This window comes from Lissotriton helveticus, chromosome 5_1 (genome assembly GCF_964261635.1).
Source record: "Lissotriton helveticus chromosome 5_1, aLisHel1.1, whole genome shotgun sequence".
Classification (NCBI taxonomy): domain Eukaryota; kingdom Metazoa; phylum Chordata; class Amphibia; order Caudata; family Salamandridae; genus Lissotriton; species Lissotriton helveticus.
Window position 1 is genome coordinate 1,274,651,834 of NC_136065.1, and position 27,143 is coordinate 1,274,678,976.

At 46.2% G+C, this 27,143-nt stretch overlaps 2 protein-coding genes across 4 annotated transcripts in view; both read left to right on the plus strand.

Moving 5' to 3' along the window:
* The window catches only part of TMEM253 (transmembrane protein 253), a 104,361-nt gene that overhangs the window by 67,537 nt on the left and 9,681 nt on the right, over positions 1–27,143 (plus strand). The gene's annotated exons all lie outside the window — the stretch shown is intronic.
* The window catches only part of ZNF219 (zinc finger protein 219), a 466,238-nt gene that overhangs the window by 19,135 nt on the left and 419,960 nt on the right, over positions 1–27,143 (plus strand). The gene's annotated exons all lie outside the window — the stretch shown is intronic.

The window sequence follows — 27,143 nt, forward strand, 5'->3', positions numbered from 1 at the left end:
AGCACGAGGTTGGTGGGCTTCTGGAGCGGTGTGTGGGACTGCCTGTCGGAGGTATTGGGTTGGACTCTTCCTTGCACCCATCGCCTGGGCCTGCTCCACGTTTTAGAGGGAGTTGGTGGAAATGTATATAAACGGCACTTGCTGCTCCTGGGTCTGGTAGTGGCCAAGAGGGACTTGGCCCGAGCCTGGAAGGATGTGAGGCCCCCCCCCCTGGGTGCATGGAGGGCCGAACTGGACTTTTGCATGGGCCTGGAACGGCCGATCTTTGAAGCCCGCGGTTGCCCCCGCAAACATTTCAAGATATGGAAGAGGTGGGCCGAGTATAGGGGGTTGACTCTTGACCCTCCAGCGGCACTGGAAGAAGACCTCTAGACTTGTGTTGTTGGCCAGTTCTTGCATTGTGCTACAAATCTTATTCCATGATGTGACACAGCGGCGATTAATACACACGTGCTAAGGGGTGGGGTGGGATGTTGGGAGGGAGTTGGGAGGAATGGGTAGTTTGGGTTTGAAAAGGTGGGGGAAGGCATAATAATGTTCCTTTATATCTGTCTTTTCTGGATTGCTTAGCTGGACACTTGGTTCTGTATTAAAATGGAGAATTGATGTTTGGTGGTGTTCTCCTGATTGTGGGGAGCCACGCAAATTGCTTGCTTATTCCTACCAATAAAATTTGTTGTGAAAAAAAAAATACCAAGAGCACCTGCTCTGGTTTAAAGGCGCCCTAAAACATAATAATCACATCACCAGGCTCGGTCCACTAGGTAGACCAGGAGCAACGTGGCCGTTTCTAGCCAGCTACACACCACATCCTGACATTACTAAAATGTCAAACGAAGAACTCTTAGTTAAAATAAAATAATTAACACAGGCATATAGAGACTTGGTTCAATTTGCAACTGAGGATATAACTTTCCTCCAGAAACTGAAAGAAACAGATATAGCAGAACAACCATTTGAACTTGCCAGAATCATAGAAAAATCCTATGAAGAGCTAGGAAGAGATAGTTTGGGTGGGAAACCAGTAAAACCCCAACTAACTGAAAATCCTGAAAAGATATTTATTAAAAATAATCTAAACACTCCAAAAAAGAGCTGGGATGGAAATAAACAATCCACTCCCAAAGAAAAAAGATTCCAGTCCAGAGGTAAGTCTCCTCGGCGGAGAGAAAGATCTCCGGACCAAGGACACAAGTCTCCCCAGAGGGAGCCCTCTGAGAAAAGATACAACCTTAGAAATAGGGATAATCTAAAGAAACCTGATAGATATCAAGATATTGATACACATCCCTCTCGATCTTTTCAGACTTCCTCGCAGAAATCGGAAAGAGAGGACGGTCAGAACACAGGGAAGAGCACGTCAAGTCCAAAGACAAGGAACCTGCTCATCAAAGTAAAAAATTACAATTTCCAAAAAAGAAGGTAGCCAGTATAAAAGTAATCAAACATGCCGAGGATCCTTAGGACACAGCTGAAAAACGGAGAGTGGGCTCAGACAATGCTAGACAGCGCAGCAGAAGTGAGCATAGCTCACAAGATCCTGATGAATCATCTGGAGAAAGTGGACACGAATGAATACATTCAGGTGGAAACTGCAGACACCAGAGTTAGCAAACCTCATAAAATATACGAAATAACATTACGTATAGAGGGAGATAAGACTAGGAAAATAAGGGGTCTATTTTGGGATAACCTCTCCAAAGGCTATGACATCCTTTTAGCTGAAAAGGACTGGCCACCAGAGTTTGTCAGGGAGTGCCCTCATGGCGAAGAAATGATTATGCCTGCCTTCTCAAATCACATTCCAATTCATAAAAATATACACTTGCAAGAAAGTGGGCAGTAGCCCAAGCTCCTGCATTATATAAAAACCATGTTGGATGGGATGAGGACTCTCCTCCTCACAAAATCCAGTTAAAAAGTCAACCAACTGCACAAAGGCAGTACCCAATTAAGCAAGAAGCTAAAAAACAGGTCAGGGAGATCTTAGATCAACTTGAATACCAGGGGGTGATTGAAACATGCACCTCACAAATGAACAATCCTTTGTTTCCTGTCTCCAAGCCAGACGATTCATATCGTCTAGTTTTGGACTACAGACACCTTAACTCATGTTGCAAAACTTTTGCAGTACAAAACTCACATAGTGCAGCACTAATGGAACTTATGCCTCTTGAAACCCAAATTGCAACAATTCGTCAAGAAACACCTGTCTACAACGATGTAGCCACAGACTATGCAAATAAAACAAAGAAAAATCCAGAAGCAATTCCAATAATTGACAGAATTGCATCAGGCTACTTCATCAACTTCGATGACTTTTCTAAGGATCCGAGCGAACCTGAGGAACAGCTAACAACAACAAAAACTTTTAAAGACAAAGCTAAAACACTCTTTCATCAACTACAAGAAACCTATCTGATTTCCCCATGGATTGAATTTTGGGTGGTGCTAGGTGTACTTTTCCTCCTGCTTTGGCTCATCATGGTGCTATGCTTGGGACACTTCATTGAAGGAAAATATATTACATTGGACACAGCAAGTCAGAATATCAACCTGGTCCTAAAGCCACACAAGTCTTCACACATCGAGAAAAGAGAACTTTCTTCAGTAAACTTCACAGCCAATCCAATACCCGGTGGGGTAGCATGGGACAAAACAGATTACGAAATATATGGCCTGGTCAAGCTCTTGAAGTATCCTCATCAATTTAAGGTTTCATTAAGTGACTTTGTAAAACCGAGCACATTCTCTGATGATTGGGACTTTGAAAGTATTAATGATATGATGTCAGACTTAGTTATGTCAGCAAAATTTACAGAACATGATTATTTACAGGGTTCGTCTAATTATGACCAGATGTACTGCTACAACCACTATGGTAACCATTATTTTCATAAATCTGCTCAACCTAGAAATGTTTTAAATTACAATCAATGGGAACATTGTGCAACACGACCAAAAGGTAGTTCAAAAACATTCTATGAGAAATTCCCATACTTCTCAGGGTTTAACACAAGTGACGCAGAAACATTTTATTTCAAACTGTTAAATAAGACAGGAATGAAAACCATGCTGACAAATACAAAATTAATCTATTCAGAAACATTTTTTGAAAACATGAACACATTTGGTTTTTATTTTTGGAATAAAAACATTGAAACGAAAACGATCTGGGGTACCAGAGACTGGCAAGTCCAAGGTATAGAATCATTATTCAGAGCCTGCATGATCCCAGAACAAATTATATTTTTGAATGACACAATTCAACAAACAACCTGTCTTGGACTAGCCAAAATTAAAGACTTAAACAAACCGTCTATTCCAAAGCCAACACCTGACAGTAATAGCACTACAGATGTTGAGGTAGACGTATCCCATATTTTAAACCAAAACAGAACACATACTGATTGGGAAAAATGGTTGATCTGGCCCACAGACACAAATAACTGTCAAGATAGATTCCTGAACAAAATACAGGGGTTCAAATTGACCAGGCCAGACCCTAGATACTCCCAGAGACAACATCCAGGGATAGTAACAACATACAGTGTAGGAAAACTCTGCCTCGAATGGCTACAGAAATCCACACTGGCAGAAATTAAGCAACACTTGACTTTACTTAAAGAAGGTGCTGACTTGCGTGATTTCATTATGGGACCACGCAAACAGCGTCAAAAACGTTTCATAGCGGCCTCTATATATGCAGCTTATAACGAAGCTTGGAAAGCAACTCAAATTGAAACAGCAGAGAAAATACGGGAAATTGACCGTATTAATTTGGAAAAATCACTTTCTGTTGTGGACAATGGGTTAATGACTCTGTCTTCCAGAATATATTCACTGGACAGTATTGTATCATCTGCAATTGATATAATGGAGCAGGACTTACTAATGTTACAACATGGTCAGTCCCAATTGCGTTCTATTGTACAGCTTGGCTGGACGTTACAAAATCTGCGTTCAGGCTACGTGCCTTGGCGTTTAATCAACACAACGTCACTGTTCTCTATCTTTAACCTTACTGATATACAAATCAGCTTGGCACAAAAAGGAGCAGGATATACAATTCTGAGCATTGAAAAACTTGAGAGATTACCGTTGACAATGTCAGAACGACCTGTCATTGAATCGATAATACACGGAATCATAACTATTCCGATAACAACTTTCCAATTTCGATACTGCCAAAAGTATATACAGGCAGGCCAGTATGAAAGGTTGGGTAAAGGATACATTAAGTCATCATGGAAATTACCTTACACACACACATGTTATAGTGAAAAAGGACAGAATGTATTTCTTAGTGGTAATAATTGTGAAAAATCACTAAGTGGTATACTTCTGTGTCAGGGTATAAATTTGCATGGGGCCTGTGAGGGGACTTCAAATAACCTTTCATGTCACCAGCTTGGCACACCTGCAACTCGAATAGAGCCATTCTTTAGACAGCTTTCTAACGGGAGCTACATTCTAATTGTGGACCACAGATGTTGTGGCTTGGTGCTAGGAAAAGCTTATCTCGTAAGCGTTTCGTCCATGGTCACTTGTTGTATGCAAGTATTGTATCTGAACGACACTCCAGACAGGGAGGGAAGAATTTGGCCCCGTCTGAAAATCTCTTCTATTCGAATTGATACTTTAAGCAGAATGAAGTCTGTTCTTCTACAGACGCCTGTGCCCTTGACGTCATCGAAAGAAACGTATGATCTCCAAGTTGCAAGGACAACGACAGAGATACATGCATTATTATCAACAAATTGCCCCCTACACTTCGCAGAAATGCTAAACGAAATCTTAAACATTTCTGATACGAATGGTATCGCGAGTGTATTTAAGACAATTTTTTCGGGACTGTTGACACCTTTCAAAGCAGTCCTGGGCATTTTTCCTAATTTTTTCCATTCGATCTTTGGCGGCCTTCCACTCCTGTTGGGACTCGTAGCAGGCATTTTATTTTTGATACTCCTGCTTCGTTATGGCAAGCCATGTCACAGACAAGACTCCAGCAACAATGGAAGAAACGATCCTAGCTATACGCTATCGGGACCGCATAACTAAAGTCCTTGGATTAGCCCGGCTAAGAGATCTAAATATGACCTGGTTTCTTTCATTCAGACCCATCTGGCAGAATTGTATCTTACCTGTGTTAAGATGTATGCTGTGCGGAGAAGAATGCGTGTTGGACGTCTGTCTTACACTACAATCAGAAGTACCATTGGATACGGATACTTTGCTAAGTCCCGTAAAGGCTCATGCATCGTGTTGTCCCCAGCGGTTACCTATCCTGATGACGGCATTCGTGGAAACTTCACCACTGCGATTAAAGGGTAGTGAAGTACAAGATGAGAGCAGCATCAACCAGGTACGACCTTCTGTGAGCAATGCTGATCAAAACATCATTGAAAGCAATCATGCTCACGACTGCATGGTAGCGACATTTTCCAACTTGGTCGAACTTTCACCTGAAGCGGTAAACTGCTTTTTTTAAAGTCTGTCTGAAATGGTGTTCTCCCCAGAACAAAAAGAATAGCTTTAAGCATACGAGCACACAGCGTTCCCTGAACTCTAAATTTGGCCTTCAGCTTTGAAAAACAAAAGCTTCTGAAAATATTTGGAACTGTTTTGACTTTCTTCCCCTGAAGAACAAAATTGTTTTTTCCCAGATTCCAAAAATATTTACCTTTTTTTGGCACTCATCCTCTGCTTAAAGTAGAACTATTCTTAGAGAACAGAGCTTCTATTTTTAGGAACTCTAGAGACAATATAATACCTCAGCCTCTAGCATATTTACAAATAACTGTATTTATATGTGATGGAATGGTCTCGCACTTTTCTTTTCTGTATTAAGAGCCATTTCATGTGTAATTTTCGCAAATCATTCATGCTGATATATATGTGCATCCTTTTAATGAATGATTACACTGCTTGAAAGCATACAGTACCTATACTCATTTTTCGTGTATTTCGCATATACCATTTCAGATGCAAAATAATGTATTTTGGGGTGGATCGGTATACACATGCACAATTACTTATGTTTACTATTGCTTAGTTTAGTAATTATGGACATGAATTCGTGGAGTGGGTGTAGTGTGTTTATCTAGGTACCTGAATCGATATTCCTATTCTTTGCCCTTGTCCGGTTATAAATCAATAATATCCCTACAACGGCATAGGAACTCGTTTCATAATTTAGTCATAACGCATGCTGTCACATTAAGCAAGCCTATTCCTCCAGCCCCCTAGAAAGCACACCGAGTTCTTAAACAAATCCAAGCCTCCAGCAACCTGGGAAATCCCCGCTGCTTTGTTTTGATTTCGTCCGAGAACTCCTGTAAAGCACTGTAAGAACAACCAGTTCTTAGTGACATCTTTATTGACGTCTTATGTCCATCCTTACGTCAAACCCAGCACCTCTCAGGTAAAAATATACCAACGTTGCCTTAAGCAAACACGCGGTGGTGATGAATCTGGAGCAGCTACTACTTGCCCGAGAGCCCAGCTGATGCGAGAGCCCACGGACGCTGCCCCTCTCTTTTGACGCGCTGATTTTCTCTTGCCGAGAAATCCAGCCTCCGGCGTTTCCAGCCTACCCTTGCGGGTGACTGGGATACCGAGTCCTGAGAGAGAGATACCAGCCCTCCTGCCTTCTAATACCCAGGTACTGAACTGACTAAACCCTTACAGAGAATTCTTGAGCCAGATTCTTGGCAAAACAAACTTAACTTAAACTGCTACTTACTTACTCCCTCCCACGTATTAGGCTTAGGTCAGGTACACCGGGGTAGGCGTAGTTAGAAGCACCAGTTGAGTACGATTAGTCAATGTATATATGTATGTATCTATTTTATCCATTTTAAAGTATCATAAGGCCAAGAAACCATATCCATGCTTTTACAGTATTATTTCATAATCCTGCTTTTACTGTATGCACTTTACTTTACTACAAGTATTGCAATTGTAGCAATTCATTTCTCTTGTATGAGGAAAGAGACTGCTCAATAAATAACACCTTTTATTGAAAACGCCTGTCTCTCTTTTTCTCTGCAATCTGGTGAAACTAAGTACGCACCTTTGACTGAGTGAAATAGCTGTCTTTTGTTTTCACACGACTCTAGAGATACACTCTTATTCAGGGAGAGCAAAGTTGTCATGTCTTATGGTTGTCAGAAACTAAATCCCTTCTTGTCTATCCAGTGAGGTTAAACTCCTCCTCGCTTATTCGAGAAAGTTTCTAGTGAACTCTGAGCTAGCTGGCAAAAAACTTAAGTCTAATATAGTCAGTAGAGACCTAGTTAACCTCAGTCCTACGTCTACACTACTGAAGATATTATTCCAATGCGCAGAGCCTATTGGGACTATAGGAACTACACTACAGTTTACCCCGGCAAATATTGAGCCAGAACCATAATGTTTCTGCTCAGACAAAAATGCCAAACTCCTTTGCCAAGTCCGCTAAAGCTTTTGAACGAGGACCCCCTAATTTGTTTACATACCTCACTGCAGAAATGTTGTCCATCTTTAAGAGAACACAACATTTGACCTGATACCTTCCAAAAATCTTCACTGCAAAGGAACCTGCCAGCAACTCTAGGTAATTGGTATGCATCTTGCTCTCCTGACCTGTCCTCTTTCCTCCAGTAGTCAATGAGCCACACCTGTCTCCCCAACCCTGAAGGCTGGCATCTGATTCTATAATCATGTCTGGGCTCGGACCGAAGAGTGCCCTTCCATTCCATGCCTCAAGATTTTTCAACCACCATGCCAGCTCCTCCTGCGCCTCTGCATTTACCTGAACTCTCTGAGAGTAACTCACCCCTTTGTTCATATACAAGGTCCTTAGTCTCTGAAGTGCTCGATAGTACAAAGGAGCTGGAACAACTGCCTGGATAGAAGCTGTAAGGAGTCCAATAACTCTTGCTACCTGTCTCAATGAAACCCATTTGCTCGCTAGAATCTTTCGCACCTCTCTGCGAATCTTCCTCACTTTCTCCATTGGTTATCTATAGACTCAATCCAATGTCGAGATCTGAAATCCCAGGAAAACGGTCTCCTGACAGGGTACCAAACATGACTTTTTCCTGTTTGCTATGAAGCCCAAATCCTCTATTACCCTGACTGCTAAGATCGTATGTTCTTGAGCTTGATCCTTGTTCTCCTACATTATGAGAATGTCATCTAAAAAAATGATCAACCATATCCGCCTTGATCGTAACCAAGCCGCTAAGTGACGCATCACCTTCGTGAAACACCAAGGGGCAGATGTCAAACCGAAGGGGAGGGTCTTGAATCTCCACATGGTCCCCTGCCATTGGAACTTTAAAAGGTTTCTTTGCTCTACACAAAGAGGAATAGTCAAATAAGCATCTTTCAGATCCAGGTGAGTCAACCAGTCTTCCTTCCTCAAGATATCTCTCCGCATATGAATACCTTCCATCTTGAAATGGTTGTATTCCACCCATTCGTTCAGATCCTGGAGCTTTATCACTGGCCTCATAGTCTTGTCTTTCTTTTCCACGAGAAAAAGATTGCCTACAAACCCAATGCATGAATTGTCTGCTTTTTCTATGGCACCTTTCTTCTCTAACTCTACACCTCCTGACTTACCAAGTCCTCTTGTTCTTTCCAGAATCTTAAAAGTGGTCGTCTTGTTACCTGAATCGGATTTGCAACAAAGTCTGTCTGGTAACCAGAAACAGTCTGTGAGACCCAAGGGTCTGAGGGGATTTCCTTTCATCTGTCTAAAAAGAGAGTTAGCCTGCCACCCACCTTTACTAGAATAGACAAAGGGCCTTTTCCCAAACATACCTTGGAACCTTGTTCTTCTCTCACCTCTATAGCGACCTCTTCCACCTCTTTGTCTCTGAGGGTAGCATACAGGGGAATAGGACTCTGATTAAAATCCTCCAGATCTGAAACCACCTCTGGAGAAGGAGCCTCAAGAAATTCTAATTCCGCGGCCGGGGAATCGGCCCGCAGTCTTCCGGCCATTCCAAAAACCTTTCTAATGTCCTTTTGGACTTTTTGTATAGAATTGAATGCCCCTGCATATCTAGCCATCTCTTTAACAAACTCCAACCCAAAGAGTTAACCATTGGCTAACTGGCCCGACTCCTTACATGCTAACTTCGGGTCTATCAGTAATCTTTTCCTCCTTTCTACACACAGGGACGCGTTGGCATTGCCCAACAGGCAAACGGCCCTTTGGAACCATTGCCGCAATTCCTCAGTATTTAATGCACCTTCTTGTAGATATGCTTCTTTGCATAAATAAAAAATCTTGGTCAACTGACCAAAAACATCACGGAGGCAATATTGACACCCCTTGAGCCCTTTATCAAGACCCCTTCTAGGGTCCCTGTCCATTTTGTTTAGGAAAGTTAGCATCTTAGCGTCCAGTTCTGGGGTAAACACAACCTTATTTGCCAACGAAGGTCTAGGGCACTCTGACCTCAGCCTTGCCCTAACCTCTTTTGGCATCTCTTTCCTTATCCAGTACTCCACATACTGAGCAACATGTTTAGCGGGAACCCACTGTGGAAAGTGTGGGTGTTGGATAGTGTTTAGGTCAAATATGAGCTCCCCTAATGGATCCATCACTTGAACCAACAAACCATCATCTTTCTCCTTTTTAATTATCTTTCTCTTAACTTCCTCCTCGTCAGAGGATTAAAAATCTGAAGAACATGAAATGACAATGTCCCCACTGCTTGAGGACTCATCGCAGACTATGGCTCTGCTATCCCTTTTTGTGGCCTTTATAGCCTGTTCCTTTAACTCCTTGCGAGTTGTCTTCCCTTTGCCTTTCTTTATATCTTGTGATCAACTCAGCACACTTCACAAAAAGTCACTTCATTTTTACAGTCACAACATGCATTGAATGTTATCTATGAATGATTATAAATCGGATACTAAATGTTTGTACTTTATAATATAATCAATTGATCACACAATCTTAAGTCTTAGAGCATTCATTTCTCTAAGGTCGGACTTGTATCAGAGAGCCTTTTTTGTTTGCATTTAATGACTTTCCTTCAAAGTAATTGTTCTGACCCAACAGAACCATTTTTTACTTAAACCATTTCTTTATAAAGGCCCCTTTGTATTTTCTCACTTTTCCTATCACCTGGCGATTTCTCTTCTGGCTGACTCTCATACCACTTCCACTAGCTGCAGAACCATCTATAAACTCCTCCACAGACCAGAACTGTTCTTCGCTATTTATCTTCTTTGATACTCTGCCCTCTAACATATCCACTCAGTCATCCAACTTTTACCCAAGTTGAGATGCCAGGGCAGATACCGCCTTATCTACACACTCTTTGACTATTAAGTCCAAAGAATCACCATTTCCATTAGATTCCTCCATTCAACTAAAATTCACCTTTCCAAAATAAAACAAACCGTATTATAAAAACTAGAACACTGCAACAATAAAATGCACTTCACAAAGGAAAACTCTTCTAGTCAAATCACAAACCCACTGGAAACATAATCACCTTCCTCAAGAAACTGCCAGATGACAGTTGCTTGCACTGATAAGCACCTCAGTCTGACTGGAAAAAACAGACTTCTGCCTCTTTTGTTTGTCCAAAGATGGCTGCCAATTCAGCATAGTAAAAACACAGAAAAGTCCAATTGAAAATGGCCTCTGCATAATGTGATGCATCTACGGTGGTCTAAAGGCATCAAAACTACCCTTGAACTGAAACGGGATCTGTAGAAGGTAATGGTCCTTTTAATAGAACTCAATACTCAGAATTATTCACTCTTGCACATCGGGTCAAGCAATGCTTTTCACACGTCCGATTTGAAATAAACATACTGTGCATGGCGGGAGGCTACAGCGTTGCTCACACGCTCATGCCAATCTGTCCAGCACGCGGCGGGAGGAGTGTTCCCATCGCGCGTGCAGCTGATTTGCTGCGGGAGTTGTGGATCAAAAGTGGGGGAAATTGCCTGTAAACACAAAGACGCTCTCCCGCTAACTAATAAAAACAGACCCGGAAGAAAGAAAAAACTAAATTCCAATCTTAAACGCGTATAAGGTGCTGCCTGTAACTACAAAATCACCGCAAGCGCAACGGTCGTACTCGCGCTCAGCAAGAATAATTCAGAATAAAAGCGAGAAAGGGAACATAGTCATCGGGAGGGGCAAAACGCAAATCCTTTAAATCTATATTAATCCTTTAAATCTATATTATTAACAAAGGCGAGCGAAGTTATGAGCAAAAACGCAGCAATACCCAAATTCTTTCTTAAGCACATAAACAATATATTAGATATATGTATTACCTATAACAAGCTAATACTGGTCCATGCACGTATAAAAAAACAAGTTCTTTCACACAGATTAAATTAAAATATTCACAATCAAGCAGAAAAGTTAGATCAAAAGAGAGCGAACTTATCTCAGCTGTGAGCAGCAACAAAGAAGTAAGATGGCTGCGTCTCACTAGATCATATGGACATTGGAATGTTAAATCTAATATTCTTAGTTCTTTTAAATTGTTCGTTGTTGCTGCTGTGAGTTGGCAATTGAATGAATATGCATAATATTGGTCTCCGTGCCTTGCCATAAAATTAACAAAATGTTTATCATGTTTAAATCACATTCAATAAAACCACAAAAACACAGAGCTAAAGGCCGTTTCACAAATGTAATAGTTTAAAAGGACCGAAGAATGTTTCAGTTCTATTACCAAAGGCATTTCATGATAGATCGATCTAGTGCAATCAGAGGATAAAGGGCCTTTGAAGAAATAAATCCTCACGTTCCCAATTACGAATTGACTGAATAATCCCAGCAAGCTGAATACAAAGATCCACACACCTCCCCCAAACAGATAGAATACGTATTTCAAATGCTGCAGGTGCAAATCATTAATTCTTATATAAAAACCATGATTGTGCCAAGTACCAAACAATTACCATATTTCTTTGCTTGACTATTTATTTGTCTGAGAAAGGGGAGACACTAAATTTTCTGGATCAACTTGTATCACTCACTTTTCATGAAGTGATATGTGCTAAAATATATTTTAATTTAGCTTATTAACATTCATACAGAAGTTAGTATAACAGTCTACAAATTTTTTGATAATCCTGTCTACTGCACTAGTCAACTTTCTATATTTTGTCCTGGGTTTTCTATTCTTTCTTGTTTGATTCTCAACTAATTGAGCATAATTTTCAAATTTATTACGTCACACAAATGTTATTGCTCTGTCATTGTCTGTGGAAAAAACAGCTCTCTTAATAAATATAAATAGTATAAAAACATATCAAACATTTGTAAATTCAAATTACAATTATTACAGAAAGTCTCTCAGTTTACTGGATGTCCTTTTCTAGTTGTTAATATTTTCATATTCACCACTTTATTATGATGTGCCATAATAAAAATTGTTATATCCAACATTTTGATTTGAAGAGAGACCCATTTACTATGTGTTTCTTAGATCATTCTCATGCAAGAAATGTGACATAACTTCTTGGAGAACATTCCTCTACGCAAGCATATTTGTATTCGTACACTATATAGATTTAGGCTGTGTAACACCAGAAGCAGATAGCTGAAATGCAGTCTTTGCATGATGAAACGCATTTATTGGTTCAATGTTAGCTACAAATATTAAAGCAATTAATGCTAATAGAAATTGAGTGCGTAAGTGGGATTTATAAGAATTTGGAAATTTTTGATGCCAAGGATAACATCATTGTGAATAGGATCACCTAAAGTTTGCTGGCATTTAGACAGTCAGAAGAAGATTCTAGATAGCCTGTCCAATAATGGTTAAAAGTATTTTAATTCTAATCATTATTAATCTGATTGGGCGAAGACTTGCCTTTTCCCGCTCCGAAAGCAAGAGCAGCAACCACCAACGAACATTGGCATGCGCTGGGAACCTGATTGCCTGCACTACCTTGGGGTTTACATCTATCACGAACCCGCCAGCTTGCTTGACGTGAACATTGGTCGCTGTATCCGATCGCTGAAGGGCAACATGGCCTTCTGGGCTACCCTCCCCCTATCAATGACGGGACGGGTGTCCCTCCTCAAAATGATTGCACTTCCACGTTTATTGTACCTTTTTAGGACCCTTCCGGTATGGATACCGGGAGAAGTGTTCCGGCGATTAAAATCAAATGTGGTATCATTCCTCTGGGGAGAAGGCAGGCGGCGAATAGCATTGGCGACTCTCATGCGCCCCAAAGACCAGGGGGGGCTCGCAGTCCCAGACTTCGAGCTCTATTATCTAGCGGCACAACTTCAATTCTTTACGCAGGAGGTAGCGAGGGTGTACCGGGGACCCGACCAGGAGAGGGATGCGGGCACCCCCCGCCACGTACTGGCATACATAGCCCTGCAACAGAAATTGTTATTGAAGGGGCTGACCCTAGAGGAAAGGACTCTACGTCTGTGCTGGAATCGCATGCAGCGGCGTGCGGGTCCGGGCCATCCTTACGTGCCCAAAATTCCGTTGGGAATGGTGACGGCGCTTCCGCACGGAGGGGACTGGTCGAACCTCCAACTGTGGGAGGAAGCGGGCCTTCACATGAAAGGTGACTTATACGCCGACGGGGTGCTGACGGACTTCCAGACTCTGCAGGAACAGTATGGCCTCCCACGTGGGGACTACTTATTACATGCGGTGGTGGTGGGGGCTATTCAGAAACACTGGGGGGAGGGACTGACGGAACCTAAATTGTCGATGGCGTGTCAGTACACGATGATGGCAGCAGGCACTTTCAAGGCGGTCACGTGTCTCTACTCCCGCATGAGCACCAAAAACATCCTGCCGTTAACGCGCCTCAAAAACCACTGGGAGACTGACCTGCAGAGAGAGATCCCGGAAGCGACGTGGTCCCAACTCATCCAACGGGCCAGGAAAAGCACCAGAAATGCCCGTTTCCAATTAATACATCTCTACATCCTGCATAGGGCCTACCTCACTCCAAGTAAAATAATACAGTACTTTGGCGCGACAGATGCAACATGCCCCAGATGCGCACTGCTAGGTGCCGACTTACTACACATGCTCAGGGACTGTCCGCGACTGCAGGAGTATTGGGAGGAGATCGGGGACACCCTAAATGAGGTCACAGGAAGATCCCTGCATTACGATAGCGCGACCACCCTCCTACACTGGTTCCCACACACACGCAAAACGAAAATATCGAGCAAATTTATAGATATGGGCCTACTGATCGCAAAGAGGGAACTCACAAGGGGGTGGAAATCCAAAGCAGCACCAACGCACCAAAAATGGCTGCATGAATTTCTAAAATGGGCGACAGCGGAGAGCACACTTCGGTACCAGCTAGCCCGGCGCACGGCAAACGAGAAAGCACAGGAAGCGGCACTAGCGTGGGAGACCCTAGTCCAGGAGCTAAGGGACAGTGTAGAAACGAAGGAGGAAGAAGGAAACACACCACGCGGGGAGGCCCCTGAGGAGACAGGGTAGGACATAGCACTAACACCAGACACACACACTTGAGTCTTATCTCTAAGATCCTTCTTACACCAACCCGCACGAGTTTACAAACATGGCACATTGGTTCAGACACCAGGGACACGGGGAGGGGGGCGGGAGAAAACCTAGAAACTGACCACTAATATGTAGGGAGCTCATATACCGCAATGGAACGAAGGGATGCTCCGAGGGGCAGAATACCCAAAAGCGGAGGGGGTTGATACACTGAGCCATCTGTGACTGAGGATTGTACGCCACGTTAAGCGATTAACTGCCGCCCAGCCTCCGGGATATGGGTTGTACGGCTGTGTAAGTTCTGGAAGAAAGCACAGATGTGGAAGCGATTATCAGACCGAACTGGTGTATAAATTATGTGACCCACATTACCTCTGCAATAAAAATTGTTTTACAAAAAAAAAATAATCATTATTAATCTGACTAACCCACAACGAAATTCATTCTAGTGACCAGAGTTCACACCTGGATGGCAGTCACAGTGATATTGATGCACACAAAAGATCAAAGGGAGAAGCCCCAGAAAGTAAGAGATCGTACTACTCCTTGATCAGAGTTCACTCCTGGATGGCAGTCACAGTGATATTGATGCACACAAAAGATCAAAGGGAGAAGCCCCAGAAAGTAAGAGATCGTACTACTCCCTGTCTGTATGCAAACTCACTAAAAGTACATTCTCTCGAATGATCAAATGATAGGAAACCTAAGGAGAAGAAATCCCCAAGTGTAATGTAGTAAAAATATCAGGGACAAGAAATTGTGTGCCCTATTCATGTACGGGAGAGACCTTTCTTAGGACGAGAACCCTCACTCACCCAAGGGCGACATGCTCCATTATAGGGTTCCCTCCTCACACCAGGGCTGCAAGGTGCCTAGTGTGGGCTACAACTCTCCTGGGCCAGAAGTGGAGCTGTGGTGTTTTAAATAGAGGGGACCAAAAATATGGCTAGTCAGGGGTAGAGAGCAAAAAGAGTAAGTAAGGATATTAAAACTGTCTCTAGGAGAACAAGGGCCCGATGTAGGTAATCTCGATTTACCTACTCTTAAATACCGAATCATACCGATTCGGTATTTAAGAGTAGGCAAATGGGATGTAGGTAATTTCTATTTTTAAATTACCGAATCGGTAAGATTCGGTAATTACCGAATCTGTATTTACCGATTCGGTAATTGCAATTGATTCCTATGGGCCTTGAGGCCCATATGAATGAATGTCAATTACCGAATCGGTAAATACCGATTCGGTAAAAGTACCGAATTTACAAGGGGGACAGGGTGTCACATTGACACCCTGTTGTGCCCCTCAATTGTGCATGGGTGCACATGTTGCTGACATACATGCCCTTAGGGCATGTATGTCTGCAACATGACACATTTTTAAAGCAAAAAAAATGCTTTTTGAAGGGTTTTCATTATTTACCACCAACTTCTAGTTGGTGGTAAATAACAAATTCTTCAACCCGTGTAGCACTGATTACAGTGCTACCTACATGTAAAATTACAGAATCGGTAATTTTACCAATTCGGTATTTTACCGAATCGGTAAAATTACAGATTCGGTAAAATTACCCATTCTGTAATTTGACATGCCCCTACATCTCAATATCCATATACCGGTCGGAAACGGCCGAAAATCTGTATTTTCGGCCGTTTCCGACCGGTATTTGCCTACCTACATCGGGCCCCAAGTGTCTTTATTGTGCGGTACCGTAGGTCTGCGCGGACGTGTCTGTAGCACGCCCTATGATGAAGCATGTCACAATTTTGTGAGTGAGGGCAGTTTTTCCACATTATACAGGTGCCATACCTTTCTAGGTATGCACATTGCTATACACTTCCATTTTATCCCTGCTCCTCTGTGTGATATTGTATAAGTTAAGGCTGATAGGGTGTCAGTGCTGGGAACGCCAAAAACCCAAAAGGACGGCATATGTACTGACTTAAAATTAACATGTATACCGCTAACGTGTGAGAGGAGAGTATGAGTTGTGAATGACTGGCTGTGAAGGAGTTTCGTTGATTCCTCATTAAGTTAAAACCAGAATTGAAATAGTAGTTGTGCCACATCTTAATTATGTCACTCAATATTGGTAGTTCTTGAAAATGTGATTTGGCCATTATTCATAGGTTTCTTGTAATGGCCATGAAGTGTTTTCCTGTGTCACTAAATGCTTCTTGTATACAAAAGCATGATTGTAATTTGAGTACTGAATTGTGGCGTACATTGTTTTTGGTATTTTAAAGTATAATCCACCTGTAACCGTTATTGATTTAATTAGTGATAATATAGATAATATAATGATACGTTATTTTTGTGAAATAATATTTTATATTTCAAGTCTGTGTGGCAAAATGGATGTTAAGGTTAAGATACTACATTAGCAAATTTGCTGTCCTTTTAGGTTTTGTGTTATACTTAATATTGGCATACTGGCAACCTTAACTTTTCACTGCCTATGTTTTTTTCAGGAAATGTAGAAAAAAATGTAGGTTTCACTTTAACTGTGCTTGCGAAATCTCTTGAAATTAAAAAAAACTAAATCTTAAAAGGGCCTTACAGCCAACCCAATACTTACCTTTACCTATCACTTGTTGATTCCAACATCACTCTAATTTACGTGCTTCTGATTGGTCAGCATGTCAGCTGCTTTCATTTTTAGGTCTCGCCTGTCGATGCGCATGCGTATCGAGCTTGCGAGACTATTGGGGCTTAAACAGTCTTTAACCAACTTGCAAGGAATCGTGGCGATTCCTTGCAGTGCCCGTGAAATTCAAGCTCAATGCGCATGCGCATTGACATTAAAAGCGCGTGCACATGCCCCCAGCCGCCTGGATGTCTTTTCCCTCAGCCGCACTCCTCCCACCCCCCCGCTCCGCCCCCTCCCCTGTCTGCCGTGTCGCATTTCTTCAGGGCACTTTCTCCACGGCCGCCAGCCACATCAAAGGCTTCCCCAGCACTGCCCCACCCATCAATCACCATCCCACTGCCACCCCCCTCCCTCTCCATATGGTGCGCTCTGCCTCAGGCCTCTGAGCCGTCCCTACGCTCCCCACCCACCCCCATCCTTCACACCCTTTGTCATTACTTCGGCCCAAGCCTGAGCCATCCCTACGCTCCCCGCCCACCCCCCTCCTTCACACCCTTCGGCACCACTCCGGCCCCGATCCTGAGCTGTCACTTATTCACGGCCGCAGGCCATGACTCGCATGTACTTCCCCGGCTCTGCTCCCCGCCCCGCCTCCTCTCTATCCCTCGCTCTCCTTGTTTTGTTCTCATTCTCGCAAGCTTTTACCAAGTCTCAAGGCCGCACTTTCAAGGCCTGTCTCTTTCACGGCCAATGCTTGTTTACTTCGTCTCCCCCTAACCCCAACACTTCGAGATCGCTGTTATTTTTTTTTTTTATTTAATTAGTCGATTCCAGTGATTTGTGTATTTAAATTAGTAGTTTAGGAGATTAACGTTGAGCCAACGCCTAGGCTCGAACTCTGGTCTCCAAGTCTCTGGTCGTTGAAACTGTTTCAGCACAACAACAGCCACGTCACAACCCACCATTTGGAGCAATGCGCTCCCGCCATGCCCCCCACAGCAGTGCCAAGAGCTTGTTAATTCTTAACCAACTGCGCAAATTGCTCTGTACCACAAACTGCTACCCCCCACGCCTCAACTCTCCACGTCTGCACTTCTACTCTTCCCTACTCTCTAACACTACACCCTCTCACGCAGGCTCTCCACACTTTCACTCGCTTTCCCTGCTCCTTCACCTGTCGGACTCCTCTTCGTCCTCTCACATTTATACCTGTTTAGTCCCATCTTTCCGGCTTTCCCTTCCCATCTCCTCCCTCTGCCTCATCTCCCTGACTTGTCATTCGACGACCCCCTAACACACAGCCCAAGCCTTCCATCCATCGTACTCGCTTGCTTCCTCCCACCTTCCTCACCCTTTAACAATGTCCTACCCTCCAAGGTATCTCCCACATGCTTTACCTCTTACACACCCCTAACACACATGCTCTCCCCTCTTAATCGGCTCTTCTCTCCCTGTTACTTCTTCCCTTCCAACACCTTCTCCTCCCTTACCCACTCCTTCTCTCGGACCCATGCTCCCTTCACACTCTGCCCCCCCCCCATCTCTCTCTTTTTTTCTGCCTACGCTGCCTTTACTGCCCCGTCCTCGCCTTTACGAATTTACGCTGTTTACCGTGTGTCTCTTCTTTTACAACTTATTTGAGGTTTTTTTTGTGTCTACACTCCAGGCTTTTGGGGTTCTGTTAACCCAGGGGCGTAACGCAGGCACCTGGAGAGGGGCATAATTTGAGCCGGTGGTTACCGGTACGCACATGGGGAAATGCCATTAAAATATAACAGTTACTCCACTGTATGGTCTTAAATGTAAGGTTAGGTGGCTATGGGGGAGAGGAGTCACAAGTGCAGTGAAATAAACTTTCACTTTTAGCTTTCGTGTGGCCGCGCTTGCTAAAGCCTCCTGCCCTACCCCTTCCTTATCCCCTCTCCTTTGTGCCTCTTTCAAGAGCCAGCTGAAACGGGAGGAGATGGACTTGTTTTCGAGGTGCAAATGGGTTTTATTTAAAGGCGGTTCTGTACACTGACTGTCCAGTTGTGCAGTGGAAGAGGTGACATTGTGTACACCGTTGCATCAGCCTTGAAAGTGTGCAGTGTTGAGTGTGCATGTGTTTGCTGCATCCACCACCACCACATCCACCACCACCACATCCACCACCACCACATCCACCATCACCACCACATCCACCATCACCACTACATCCACCATCACCACCACATCCACCATCACCACCACATCCACCATCACCACCACATCCACCATCACCACCACATCCACCACCGCATCCACCACATCCACCATCACCACATCCACCGCATCCACCACCACCACATCCACCACCACATCCACCACCACATCCTTCATCACCTCCACCACCACATCCACCATCACCTCCACCACCACATCCACCATCACCTCCACCACCACCTCCACCATCACCTCCACCACCACATCCACCATCACCTCCACTGCCACATCCACCGCCACATCCACTGCCACATCCACCGCCACATCCACCACCACATCCACCACACCCACCACCACTACATCCACCACCACCACCACCCCATCCGCCACCACCACCACCGCATCCACCGCATCCACCATCACCACATCCACCGCATCCACCACCACCGCATCCACCACCACATCCACCTCCACATCCACCATCACCTCCACATCCAACATGACATCCACCGCCACATCCACCACCACCGCATCCACCACCACCACATCCACCACCACCGCATCCACCACCACCGCATCCACCACCACCGCATCCACCACCACCGCATCCACCACCGCATCCACCACCACATCCACCACCACCGCATCCACCACCACCTCCACCGCCACATCCACCATCGCATCCACCACCACATCCACCGCCACATCCACCAGACCCACCACCACATCCACCACTACCACATCCACCACCACATCCACCGCATCCACCACCACCGCATCCACCACCGCATCCACCACCGCATCCACCACCGCATCCACCACCACATCCACCACCACATCCACCACCACATCCACCACCACATCCACCAGACCCACCACCACCACCACATCCACCACCACATCCACCACCACCACATCCACCGCATCCACCACCACCGCATCCACCACCGCATCCACCACCGCATCTACCACCGCATCCACCACCACATCCACCATCACCTCCACCACCACCTCCACCATCACCTCCACCACCACATCCACCATCACCTCCACTGCCACATCCACCGCCACATCCGCTGCCACATCCACCGCCACATCCACCGCCACATCCACCACCACATCCACCACACCCACCACCACTACATCCACCACCACCACCACCCCATCCACCACCGCCACCACCACCACCGCATCCACCACCGCATCCACCACCGCATCCACCACCACCGCATCCACCACCACCGCATCCACCACCACCACATCCACCACCACCACATCCACCACCACCACATCCACCACCACATCCACCACCACATCCACCTCCACATCCACCATCACCTCCACATCCACCACCGCATCCACCACCACCGCATCCACCACCACCGCATCCACCACCACCCCATCCACCACCACCACCGCATCCACCACCACCACCGCATCCACCGCATCCACCACCACCACATCCACCATCACCACCACATCCACCTCTACATCCACCTCCACATCCACCATCACCTCCACATCCACCATGACATCCAACGCCACATCCACCACCACATCCACCACCACCACATCCACCACATGCACCACCGCATCCACCACCACATCCACCACCACCACATCCACCACATGCACCACCGCATCCACCACCACCACATCCACCACCGCATCCACCACCGCATCCACCACCGCATCCACCACCACCGCATCCACCACCACCGCATCCACCACCACCACATCCACCACCACCACATCCAACACCACCACATCCACCACCACATCCACCACCACATCCACCACCACATCCACTATCACCTCGACATCCACCATGACATCCACCGCCACATCCACCACATGCACCACCACCGCATCCACCACATGCACCACCACTGCATCCACCACCACATCCACCACACCTACCACATCCACCACCACACCCACCACCACGTCCACCACCACATCCACCGCATCCACCACCACATCCACCACCACCGCATCCACCACCACATCCACCACCACATCCACATCCACCACCACATCCACCGCCACATCCACCGCCACATCCACCGCCACATCCACCACCACATCCACCACCACATCCACCACAACATCCACCACCACATCCACCACCATATCCCCATCCACCACCATCACCACATCCACCACCACATCCACCACCACCCCATCCACCACCACCTCATCCACCACCACCCCATCCACCACCACCACCCCATCCACCACCACCACCGCATCCACCACCACCACCGCATCCACCACCACCACCGCATCCACCAACACCGCATCCACCGCATCCACCATCACCACCACATCCACCTCCACATCCACCTCCACATCCACCATGACATCCACCGCCACATCCACCATGACATCCACCGCCACATCCACCACCACATCCACCACCACCACATCCACCACATGCACCACCGCATCCACCACCACCACATCCACCACATGCACCACCGCATCCACCACCACATACACCACCACCACATACACCACCACATCCACCACCACCACATGCACCACCACCACATGCACCACCACCACATGCACCACCACCACATGCACCACCACCACATGCACCCCCACATGCACCACCGCATCCACCACCGCATCCACCACCGCATCCACCACCGAATCCACCACCACCACATCATCCACCACCACCACATCCACCACCACATCCACCACCACCACATCCACCACCACCACCACATCCACCACCACCACATCATCCACCACATCATCCACCACATCCTCCACCACATCCTCCAACACATCCACCACCACTTTCACCACCACCGCATCCACCACCACCACCGCATCCACCACATCCACCACCACATCCACCACCACATCCACTATCACCTCGGCATCCACCATGACATCCACCGCCACATCCACCACATGCACCACCACCGCATCCACCACATGCACCACCACTGCATCCACCACCACATCCACCACACCTACCACATCCACCACCACACCCACCACCACACCCACCACCACGTCCACCACCACATCCACCGCATCCACCACCACATCCACCACGGCATCCACCACCACCTCCACCACCACATCCACCACCACATCCACCACCACCACATCCACCACCACCGCATCCACCACCACCCCATCCACCACATCCACCACCTCATCCACCACCGCATCCACCACCACCACATCCACCACACCCACCACACCCACCACCATCATTTCCACCACCACATCCACCACATCCACCATCACCACATCCACCATCACCACATCCACCACATCCACCACCACCACATCCACCACCACCACATCCACCACCATCACATCCACCACCACCACATCCACCCCCACATCCACCACCAACACCACCGCATCCACCCCCATCACCACCACATCCACCATCACCACCACCACCACATCCACCGCCACATCCACCATGACATCCACCGCCACATCCACCACCACATCCACCACCACCACATGCACCACCACCACATGCACCACCACCACATGCACCACCACCACATGCACCACCACATGCACCACCGCATCCACCACCGCATCCACCACCGCATCCACCACCGCATCCACCACCACCACATCATCCACCACCACCACATCCACCACCACCACATCCACCACCACCACCACATCCACCACCACCACATCATCCACCACATCATCCACCACATCCTCCACCACATCCTCCAACACATCCACCACCACTTTCACCAACACCGCATCCACCACCAGCACCGCATCCACCACATCCACCACATCCACCACCACATCCACCACCACATCCACCACCACATCCACTATCACCTCGACATCCACCATGACATCCACCGCCACATCCACCACATGCACCACCACCGCATCCACCACATGCACCACCACTGCATCCACCACCACATCCACCACACCTACCACATCCACCACCACACCCACCACCACACCCACCACCACGTCCACCACCACATCCACCGCATCCACCACCACATCCACCACCGCATCCACCACCACCTCCACCACCACATCCACCACCACATCCACCACCACCACATCCACCACCACCGCATCCACCACCACCCCATCCACCACATCCACCACCTCATCCACCACCGCATCCACCACCACCACATCCACCACACCCACCACACCCACCACCATCATTTCCACCACCACATCCACCACATCCACCATCACCACATCCACCATCACCACATCCACCACATCCACCACATCCACCACCACATCCACCACCACCTCCACCACCACATCCACCACCACATCCACCACCACCACATCCACCACCACCGCATCCACCACCACCCCATCCACCACATCCACCACCTCATCCACCACCGCATCCACCACCACCACATCCACCACACCCACCACACCCACCACCATCATTTCCACCACCACATCCACCACATCCACCATCACCACATCCACCATCACCACATCCACCACATCCACCACCACCACATCCACCACCACCACATCCACCACCATCACATCCACCACCACCACATCCACCCCCACATCCACCACCAACACCACCGCATCCACCCCCATCACCACCACATCCACCATCACCACCACCACCACATCCACCACCACCATATCCCCCAGATCCACCACCACCACATCTATATGTGTGTGTGTGTGTGTGTGTGTGTATGTCGCTCTGTGTGTGTGGAGGTGCAAATGCAAGGTTCTTGGATTTTCGTCACAATAAAATACACTGAACATAATCTTCACAAAAGATAATTACAAACGTTTAAGCTATTGCCATTATAAATTACAATACATTTTATTTAAGTAATAATTATTCACAAAATTAAAAGCCATTGTTATTTGTAATATCAATACATCTAAGTCACGTAAATCCAACACACATTGCATTACAAATGCTATAGGTGTCACATTTGCGAAAGTTAAAACTATTGACATTGTAACTGACAAAGCTATTAATTTTGCTATTTTCAAAACCAACACATAAATAAAAAAAGTCAAACTTTCCTAATGCGAGACCTATTGCATTTCCAATGCTTGTTCGGGCTTCCTGCTCTGCTTCCCCTATCCATGCCGTGGAGATTAGTCCAAGTACAGCTTCTGTTCACTGGCCACTAGCTAGTGTCCTTCCACCGGCTACACACTCTGAAGGTACACTGGGGCAGATTTATGAAGGCCTTGGGCCGCGGGTGCGTCACTTTATTTGACGCAACGGCGGCGCAAACAATGCGCCCTATTTACAACGTGACGCATCTAGGAGATGCGTCACGTTGTAAAGCCATGCGCCATAAGGAGGCGTTCCTGCGCAGGGGGGGGGGCGTTCCTGCGCAGGAACGCCTCCTAAAAGTGGCTGAGTGAAATCTATGAGATTTCACTCAGTCACTTTCAGGACAATGCTGCGTCAAAACCCTGCGCCTGCTTGAAGCAGGCGTAGGTCTTGACGCAGCATTGTGGAGATGGGCACCCCCGAGCCTTGCTGGAGCTGCGTCGCACTTGCGACGCAGCTCCAGCAATGCGCCACCTTTACGGCACAGATGCGTCACGCATCTGTGCCGTTTTTGCCCCATGGTGCGCCGCATTGTAAATGCGGCGCACCATGGGTGGCGGAGCAGCGGCGCAGGATGACTGGCGCATCCCTGGGGATGCGCCAGTCATCATAAATCTGCCCCTTTGTCTTTTATTTGTTAATGAGCATCCCATACAAGTGCATATGCAAGCCTTGTTCTCTCCTCACTGGCTTGTTAACCACCAACGCCCACCCTTCTCTCCTCACTGACTTGTTAACCACCAGCGCCCGCCCGCCAGCATTTTTTTTAACGAACCATTCGCTGTTTTTAACCCACCACGACCTCCTCTCTGCTCTTTTAACCCCCCTCCGCATCCTCACTTGTGTCCCTGAAGGATTTGGAGTCCTTTACATGGGTACCATTTACATTACAAATATGCACTTTAATTTTGTGGGTTTTTTTTTCTATTACACATGTGGGGATTACGTGATTTGCCCAGGAGGTTGAGTCGACGCCAAGACTCGAATCTGCTTTAACAGTTTCGAGGAGGAGACACTAGTAAGAACCACCCAAAAACAAAAGTGGCAGCTTTCTTTTAATAACTTTTCTATGGGTATTACGTCCATTCCCGTCCCAAAATTGTTACATTTACCCGCAACTACCTCACTGGTCTGTCCTGTAGGGTGCCTGAGCATGATGAGGCCATTCCCACAACTATAGTGTGGCTCACTGGTTAGAGGAGGCGGACCTGGAAGCAGAGGTCAGCCTGGGACCAGGGTTCAATTCCCGTCTCGGCGGGGTCTTGAGTCCTAAAATGTCCATGGACTCGACAATTCTCGCTCCGGTGCCTACTCGATTCACGGGTTCACACTCTGCGACTCTGGGCAATAGCTTGCTTAATCTCCACAACGGCCCCTCGCGGCGGGATGCCTGGCTTTTACCTTGCGGATACCCTGCCGGGGTTATCTCACAGGGGAATACCAGGACGGGTTCCCTAAGCAAGCGCTTAGAAACCGCTTGGTGATTTGCGCTATATAAATTCCTGTACATTTACATTTATTCCCGCCACTTCAAATAAATGTATTATCCTGTGTACATTTTTTGGCAGGTTGTATTTATTCCATTGCTTCTGGCTACTGCTTTATCTGTATGAAACTCTATAATTTTATTTGCTCTGTTTGATAACCATTTCGTAAGTTGAATTTTAAGAGGTTTAAATACATTACCTTTTAAGCAACCACTGGCAATAAGCATAGTCTGTCTTGAGAAACTTTATGGAAGTCATGCAAATGTTAATTGTCTGAACTATGTTTAGGATCGCAGAGCACATTTTGATATGTTGTATTTAGTAAATTGGCATTTTTGAAATTTTAGAACAGGGTTTAAGGCTTGCACCAGCCTAGTTCTACAGTCCTTTCTCAAGAGGGGTTGAGTGTATCATCATAGGTGAACTTGAAGCCAGTGCCTCAGGTCCCAACCTTCCTGCTTTTGGACATGAGCACAATTTGCATTAGGCGTAGACACTCAATTTTTTTTATCGATTACACGTGGTGGTTGGGAATGTGGCTGTTAAGTGAATTGCACAGGATCGCAGGATGTTGAGCCGATGCCTAGACTTGAACCCATTTGCAAGGTTTGCAGCTCTGCCTACGACATGCATTCTTTTTGGTACCCTCTTGCCCCCTCCATTGTTTTTAACACCCCCCCCCCCCCCCCCGATTTTAAAACACCACCTCCTCCTCCAGCTCTCTATTGATTTACCCAACCCTCATCTCCATGCAGAAATAAAACCTCTTAATAAAAAAGCGCTTAAGTGCATAATCCGAAAGTCAATATTCCCAGAATACTCCAGAACGATAGTAATACAAGCATTGACAAAGCTAATAGATCTTGCATAGGCGCAACCTATTATCTTTGTCAATGCTTGTTATATGTTTACAGCTGTTATGTTGAAGAATGACAGCGCTGTAATTCAGTTGTCAAATAAAAACTTTTTGTGTAGTAGGAAGTTAATAGCTTTTACAATTATTTATACTATTTTTGATGTTTGTAAGCATAATTTTCAGATGCTTTTTTGTTTTCATTTTCATGATCACAAATGTTGAGAAGATGTTGGTGTAATTTTTTCCTTATGTGCAAGATTGTTGCAGGCATGCTGTGACCTCTGTGTTTGTGGCACTTCGAGAAGCTGATGCGAATCTGATGCGCAAACATTGTTTATGTTTTTTTTTTTAACATAACCTGATTTATGCCAGTATGTGGATGTAGGTAAAGTTTTCGATGCCGACACAGAATTTGGCATTGTGTTTTCTCTTCTATTTGAGATC